This window comes from Cebus imitator, unplaced genomic scaffold, assembly GCF_001604975.1.
Source record: "Cebus imitator isolate Cc_AM_T3 unplaced genomic scaffold, Cebus_imitator-1.0 Scaffold68, whole genome shotgun sequence".
Lineage (NCBI taxonomy): Eukaryota > Metazoa > Chordata > Mammalia > Primates > Cebidae > Cebus > Cebus imitator.
The window spans coordinates 10774722-10783012 of NW_016107383.1; the positions used below are offsets into that span (position 1 = coordinate 10774722).

The 8291-nt window shown below is 47.1% G+C and overlaps 1 long non-coding RNA gene across 1 annotated transcript in view; it reads right to left on the reverse strand.

Annotated features, from left to right (window-relative positions):
* LOC108305989 overlaps positions 1-6943 on the reverse strand; it is an 18092-nt gene extending 11149 nt beyond the window's left edge. The window contains exons 1-2 of the long non-coding RNA XR_001825969.1: positions 6933-6943; positions 1755-1761 (exon numbers count right to left, since the gene is read on the reverse strand). This is a non-coding gene — a long non-coding RNA (uncharacterized LOC108305989). The remainder of the gene's footprint in view (positions 1-1754; positions 1762-6932) is intronic.
* Between the last annotated feature and the right edge of the window lie 1348 nt (positions 6944-8291).

An 8291-nucleotide genomic window follows, 5' to 3' on the forward strand; every position in this document is an offset into this window, starting at 1 on the left:
TTCTTTCTTTCTTTCTTTCTAGACAGAGTCTCGCTCTATCGCCAGGCTGGAGTGCAGTGGCGTGATCCTGGCTCACTGCAACTTTTGTCTTCCGGTTTCAAGCAATTCTCCTTCCTCGGCCTCTCGAGTCGCTGGGACTACAGGCACCACCACGCCCGGCTAATTTTTTGTACTTTTAGTAGAGACGGAGTTTCACCATGTTGGCCAGGATGGTCTCAATCTCTTGACCTTGTGATCTGCCTGTCTCGGCCTCCCAAAGTGCTGGGATTACAGAGGAAAGCATCTTTCTAAAAAGAATAAATAATGCTTTCTTCTGGCAAAACGATCCTAAGTGTCTTTGTGCAATGCATAAAATGCACAGCCACTGGTGGCAGCCTTTGGAGTCAGGCAGACTCGAATTCAAATGTCATCTTTACTTGCCATCTTGAGCATGTACTCTAATGTCTTCAAGTTTCTGTTGCCTCATCTGAAAATTGAGGCATAACAATGTGTGTCTTCTATAGCTCTTGCAAGAGTTCAATTAGGTGATACTTGCAAAACATCCAGTTCAGTTCCTGCCTAAAAGGTCCTTAAAAGTGATCATCATTTTAATTGTTAGCAAGTCTTTGTTATTTTGAGTCAAAATCAACTTCCTTCTAACTTCTACTTCAGTAGAGCTGCCCTGAAATTACTGGAGTCCCTCTTCCATATGAGAATATGTCTGCCATTTGAAAACAGCTCTCATACCCTTTCTTTGGAATGATTTTATTCTAGATGCTCTTCTTGGCTGCCCAGATCAATTACTAAGCTGTCCGCCCTATCCTGCCCACCAAGGCTTAAGCCTCAACACTTTCCTAGCCAGGTTCTCTTTTTGAGTCACCAACACTCAAACTAATTGGCTCTCTGGGTTTGTCACATTGACTACACTGGTTTCAAAGGTTGATATTTATTATCGTATCTCCTTGAGGGTTTTCCTGACATGGCAGGTGCTTCAGATGGAAGCTTGATGTGGCTGTCAGGCTTGAGAGAGCATGTGTTTCTAACAGTTGGCTTGAACAGGAACACAGGAAGCAAATTTCCATGTTGTGGCATTTTCTGTCATCCTGTGATTACTCACCAGGGCCACTTCCCTTCTCCACCTCCTCTGGAACCATACAACCCATAAAGAGAGCAATGGACGGTGACTTAGATAATAGCATTCTCCAGCTCCTGGCTGAGCTGCGCTGGGCAATGGAAGTTAGCTGCCAACCATTTGTTGAATTTGCATATTTTGTGATGTACAGCCTGTGACCCTCCTAGTCATCACCCATTCAAGTCATCCTTTTGCTCATGTATTCATTCGTTCAGCACTTACCAATTTTGTGCCAATCCTGTGCTAAGCACTATGCACGTATGATCTCGTGCCCTCTGAACATTCATGAGGTGTATACTATAACTATCTCCATTGCCACGAGTAAGTGATTAGGGGTATAGCTTACTTAAATATCTTGTTGGTTTTTGCACAAGCAGAGTCAAGATTTGAAGCCAAAGGTCTGACTTCCAAACCAGGGTTTTGAACCACGATGCCACATGGCTCTTCTTTTCTACAAAAGATTGTGTATTGGAGAGTAGTTGCACCTGTTTGTTTCTCTTTCCACCAGCAATTCTTACGTGTGTTTGGCGGTAGAGAGGATTAAGGGTGAAATGGACCTAGGTAGATGGCAAGAAACTTGCCCGCAATCACACAGCTACGAAGAGCCAAGGCTTAGCTCAGGGTGGAGCTCATTGTAAAGAACCTAAAGCCTGGCTGAGCGCAGGCCTCCTTTGGGAGACCAAGGTGGGCAGATCAGCTGAGATCGGGAGTTCAAGACCAGTCTGACCAACAAGGAGAAAACCTGTCTCTACTAAAAATACAAAATTAGTTGGGTGTGGTGGCACATGCCTGTAATCCCAGCTACTCGGGAGGCTGAGGCAGGGGAGTCGCTTGAACCCGGCAGGGCAGAGGTTGCGGTGAGCCAAGATCATGCCATTGCACTCTAGCCTGGGCAACAGGAGTGAAACTCCATCCCCCTCCAGAAAAAGCCTAAAGCCCATGCCTTTTCTTCACCGCATCATGCTGTACCATTCAGCTTGCATGTGTACTCATCCAAGCAACTGATCTTTTAAGACAGCCACTAAATACCAGTCATTGTGTGGGAGTACAAAAGTCTATCTCCTTTGCCTCAAGGCTGTTAGATCTTGCACTGCAAATTTATGTTCCAGAACACCTTGGGGGATCGGGTGGAACTGTTTAGAGAGAGGATGCTCTAGATTCAGGATTGAGCATGTCAACCACCACACAGCTCTGGACTGTCCATTTTGCAGAGTGTGTGAATAGCATCCATGCGACTGTGAATGGCAGCTCTATATATCTGCTTTACAGAAACACTGAGACAGGAAAAGCATTGCTTAGTCAGTCATTCATCCACCAAAATGTGTGTTTTAAGAGTCTGGACCTAGGCACTATGGGGTTTGGGTTAGGATGAGGGTTAGGCTTGTCTCTACTCTCAAGGAGACTTGCATCTCATTTATAAGGGGAATCAGGTACAAAGAGAGTTAATGAAACAAGGCAGCACAGAAGGGTAGACAGATGTACATGTGAGAAAGGGCACTGAGGCCGGGCACGGTGGCTCATGCCTGTAATCCCAGCACTTTGGGAGGCCAAGGCGGGCGGATCACTTGAAGTCGGGGATTGGAGACCAACCTGGTCAACATGGTGAAACCCAACTCTATTAAAAATACAAAAATTATCCAGGCATGGTGGTGGGCACCTATAATCCCAGCTACTCGGGAGGCTGATGTGGGAGGACTGCTTGAACCAGGAAATGGAGGTTGCAGTGAGCTGAAATTGCACCATTGCACTCCAGCTGGGGTGACAGAGCAAGACTCTGTCTCAAAAAAAGAAAAAGGGCATTAAACTTGGAGTCAGAAGACTGGGCTTCCAGGCCTGCTCTGCCACACTAGCCCAACTTCTCAATTTGGGTAGAAGCCTAAGTCTTTCCTTGGCTCCTGCCCTTGTGCCTCAGGACCCTGGTCCCAGGCTGTTTTTTTTCCCTCGGTATGCATTGCAGACTGAACTCCAGGTGATGAGGTTCTCCAGTTTGACCCCAGGCCGCTCCTCTGGGCAGCCATTTTGGATCTGGCACAGGCCCCTTCTCTGGCTCTGGCCATAATCGCTAGTGCCTAAAAAATGGAGCAGGGACGGGGGGATATTTTAAAACCTTAAGATCTCACTGATGCCCCTGAAATTAAGCCATGTCTTCTGGGTTTGGCGTGAGGACATGCACAGGCCACATTTCCCTCAAGGTCCTGTGGGGGAAAGGAAATTTCTTAGGCCAGTTTTTCCCAGAAGCCAGCCCTGAGCAGAGGATTCAGATGTATCCTCCCGGAAGTGCTCTCGAGAAAGCCGAGTAAGGAAGTGGGGGAAGCGGGAGAGGGCAGGGGAAGGTGGGAGGCAAGGGTGTGATTCCAGCTGATGCCCACACCTCATCCTGATCCCCACGAGAACTCTGAGTATAAATTGCACCTCCAAGCTTGTCCCACTTGGAGTCAAAGGAACTGTGACCCCACACAGTTTGTAACCCCACACAGTTTGTAACCCACATCTGCCTATTCTGGAGGGCAACGCTGTGCAGAAGGTCACAGGAGTGATCAGGTAGCAGCACCATCTTTAGAAATGGGGGACAGGCACAGCCAGGCAGCTGGTCAAAAGGTAGTCCTGGGTGGGGAGACCAACAGGGACCCCCACAGAGTTTCTGCTCTGTTAGTCTTCTCTTTATTACAGGAAGTGATCACCAAGAAGGCTTCCAAAAGTAGAAGAGAGACTTTGTTTTCTACTACTGTGTCTTTGGTCAAATCCAAATTGTTGACCTCCTGTCTTCCTTCGGGATTCCAGCTTCTCACCAGCCCAGAGGGCTTCCTTTTCCACTTCAATATCAGCCCAAACAAGACCCACTTAGGTTGATCTGCAGAAAAAAACAAAGCAACACAAAAACACAGCCACACAAAAACACGGCCACATTGAAATGAATTTTGCAGAATCTGTTTTTTTCCCTTAGATATGAGCACATCTGCTTCTCTCCAGACCTTGGGAATCAGCGTTAATTCTATGGCAGTGCCTTCAGTGGGTCCTTGTGGCATATTTTGAAAGAGGCTCCTCATTTCCTCCTTACAGAGATAGCTTCCGTCCACTTACTGTCGATGGCTGATGTAAGACGATGCTCATGTCTGGATAATAAACAAGGCACAGCCGTTGAGGAACAGACACCTTTTAAGTTAAAAAATTAAAAATGCCATAAACATAGCCCACTAGAATTTAACTTTTAAATATGAAAGTATAATCTACAATTTGCTCATCAAATGTAAATAAAATAACCAAACATTAAGGTGCTAAATTTTATACCAATGGTTCTCAACTGGGGACAATTTCCAATTGCATTTGGCAATCTGGCAACATCTGCAGACTTTTTTGCTTGCCATAAGAGGGGAGAAGGACGTCCTGCAGACATCTAATGGGCAGAGGCTAGGGCACTGCTAAACATCCTACAATGCACAGGACAATTAGCACAACAGAGAGTGACCTAGCCTGAATGTCAACAGTGGTGAGGTTGAGAAACCCTGATCTAGACTGCTTTATTTTGGTGTAAATTTTGCATTTGTTCTCTATATTGAGGCCTATTTTCAATAGCTTTGAACTTTCAAAATCCCAGTGTCGAACTATTTTTGAGCACCAATTTGGAGTAAGATGCTGTTGGAGGTGCCCTAGTGTTAACCCTTTGGTGTTATTAAATTAATAACCTCGTGGCCGGGTGCAGTGGTTCACGCCTGTAATCCCAGCACTTAGGGAGGCCGAGGTGGGCAGATCATGAGGTCAGGAGTTCGAGATCAGCCTGGTCAACATGGTGAAACCTCATCTCTACTAAAAATACAAAATTATCTGGGCGCAGTGGTGCATACCTGTAATCCTAGCTACTCAGCAGGCTGAGGCAGGAGAATTGCTTCAAGTGGGAGGCAGAGGTTGCAATGAGTGAACTGAGATTGTGCCATTGCACTCCAGCCTGGGGGACAGAGCAAGACTCCATCTCAGGAAAAAAAAAAAAAAAAAGAAAGAAATTAGTAACTTCATGGTTCACTCAGCAGTGAATTCCCTCCGTCTGAGTTTTCGGAGTTACAGCATCAGGGTGGGTTACCAGGGCAGTCACGTAGGGTCCTGCACTCAGAAGGAGGCCCTGGGCTTGGGGTTTAAGGCTATGCGGGGGCCATTCTGAGGTTCTTAATAATTTGGTTTTGAATTTGTTTTTTGTTAATGAAGTCCAGGTGGACAATGAAGTTCGCAGGGTGCTTGATGCCTCAAAACACATGCAGACCCACTTCCTGCTGCCTCCCCGCCTGACAGGAATGGGCTCTTGGCTGACCACTCCTCTACCCACACCCAATAACTGCTGTTTCTCTCTGACCCTGGCCAGGTCTGAGAGCAGGTTTGGGGAGGATTGAGTAGGGTATGCACCCCAGGTGCCTATGAGGGGCTACCCTCACCCCAGAAGCATCCCTGTGCCTGAGGGAGAATGACATTAAATAGTGAACAAAAAACCACTATGATGGCTTGAGAGAGAGAGAGAGATGATGGAAGAAAAGAAAAAGGAGTTTTTTCCCTTGCTTTTGGAACAAGAAACTTGATGTTTCATTTAGCACTAGGTCCCACACATCATGTGGCTGGCCCTGTCTAGATTCGATAGCTACTGCTCATCACCGCTTTCTTTCTAAGCAAAACCTTCTTGGTGGAGTTTTGAGGTTGCCTTTTATTCGGGAGTCATGAAGTCTTCCACAGTCGTGTCCCTCAAAACCATTTTGGAGAAGGCTTTAGTCCCAACCAGTGATTCATCTAACATATTGCTGGAGACTGAATGTATGTGTCTCTCCAAAATTCACACATTGAAAGGTGGAGGCTTTTGGAGGTGATTAGACTATGAAGGTGGAGCCCTCATGAGTGGAATGAGTACCCTTATAAAAGAAAGCCCAGAGAGCCCCTTACCCCTTCCGCCATGTGAGGACACAGTGACAAGGTGGCCATCTGTGAGCCAGGAAACGGGCCCTTGCCTGCCACCAAATCTGCTGACCACTTGATCTTGGACTTCCAGTCTACAGAAGGGTGAGAAATAAAATTCTGTGCTTTAGAAGCCATGAGTCTATGGTATTCTGTGATAGCCACTTGAATGGACTAAGACAACGATCATTGAATTACAAAATACCAATATTATGAGAGAAAAATAAAAAACTGGCCAGGCGCAGTGGCTCATGCCTTTAAACCCAGGACTTTGGGAGGCTGAGGTGGGCAGATCACAAGGTCAAGAGATCGAGACCATCTTGGCCAACATGGCGAAACCCCTTGTCTACTAAAAATACAAAAATTAGCTGGGTGTGGTAGCGTGCACCTGTAGTCTCAGCTACTCAGGAGGCTGAGGCAGGAGAATTGCTTGAACCCGGGAGGCAGAGGTTGCAATGAGCTGAGATCATGCCATTGCACTCCAGCCTGGCGAAAGAGTGAGACTGTCTCAAAAAAAAAAAAAGAAAAAAGAAAAAAGAAAAGCTATAGTAAGAACAATAGATTCTCTTTTACATAGTTGTGTATAACCAGGCATCTCATCTGAAGTCTACTGGGCTTCTGGCTCTCTTCCTTCCTTGTCTTTTGCACGTCTGGACCAGGTTTTATGTGCTTTGGGAAGGACTTTCTTGCAAGGCACTTGGTGGCATGCCTAAGGATCGACAGCAGGGACTTCACCACGCTTAGAGGAACAGCTGTGTTTTGTGCCTATCTGCTAATTATGTTTGTATATGGGAGCGTGTCATCTTGTATTTGGTTTCATTATGACATTCCTCCTGGTGGTGAGGTTGTGGGAGGACAGACAACTCTCCTGTGGTTGTTGGAGGCTGCTAACGTTTGCCACAGTTCCTGACAAGTGCTGAATGGCTGCTTGGCTTTGAGCTTGCCTCACTGGCAGGCCATAGTATTCTCTATTTTATAGATTAAGTTCCAGAGGCTTGGTAAGAGGTTAGGAAGTTTGTTCCTGGTCACATGATTGGGAAATAGAAGCGCCAAAACTTGAACTCGGTCCAGACTGACTCCAGACATGAATTCTTGCCTCTGGGCTCCTGCAATCCTACCAGCATCTGCGACTGGTCTCCAGTGCCCCTGTGTGCAGCGTCAGCGACCAGGAGGACCTCAGAGGGTAATCCCAGGTCCTCTCTCTCAGGTTCTTTGAGGCCACCCAGCTAAGGAGACATTGGAGACTGAAACCCATCCTGACCTCTGCGCCTCAAGCCTTGATCTGACTGCTCCATCCAGAGGAATGGGTGCCTTTGTCAAATTCATCTGCCCACAAGGATCACTTTTTAAAAAAATTCGCACAAAGGTACTGAATAGATAAGCAGCTGTCAAGGGTCCAAGAGGGCCATTTCTTCGTTTCACCTTCTTGGTCTTTCTACTGGTTATTGTCTACCCTTGGGTGTCCAGGGCCATGCGCACCAAGCAGGACCTTTCTACAAAGAGGCTATACCCTTGATCCTTAGGCCAGTAGACTAAGGGTTTCTTAAAGTGTGTAGCCCAAGGACCATGTGAGAATAAGCTGGGTGGTGGTTAAAAATGCAGAATTGTATATCCCATTCAGATTGCCATATGCAGGCTTTCTGGGGTTTGGGCCTGGTCATCTGCATTTTATCAAGTTCAAGTTCTAAGCCCTCTAAAGTTTGAGCAAATCTCTGTGTTTCTGCTGACCACTTTGTTCTGGGTTTCAATCCATCTCTGTTCAATCCCAAACAAACTCTCGACTCTGTGACTGACCCTCCTGTGTCCCTCTTCAATTCACCACATTCTGTGGGTGTCCAGTCTGACAATATCTGCTTTCCCCTCTGGACTCTCCAGGCAGCTGGCACCTTTGCCGCTCTGTGCTGCTTCAGGTAGGGACCCTCACCCTCGGGACATTCTGATTTCTGTGTACCCCAGGCCTTCGCTGACTGCTCTGAACCCTTGCTCTCACTTGTCTAACCCTTGGATCTTGCTAAATCCTCTGCAACTTCACTTCCCAGTCCCCTCTGGCCTAGCAGGTCAAAGGGCTGGCCACAGAGACTCATTCTCATGGTACCTCTAAGAGCCCACTGTGGCCCTGAGAAGAGGTCTCTGACATAAGGCGGAAGGGGCCAGCCCTGTCTGGAGGTCTCGGTTCCCTGCCTACGAGATTCCTTTGCTGTGTCTGGCTCAGGTCTGCCCACAGCCTGTGGTTGGGGAAACATAGAAGGTT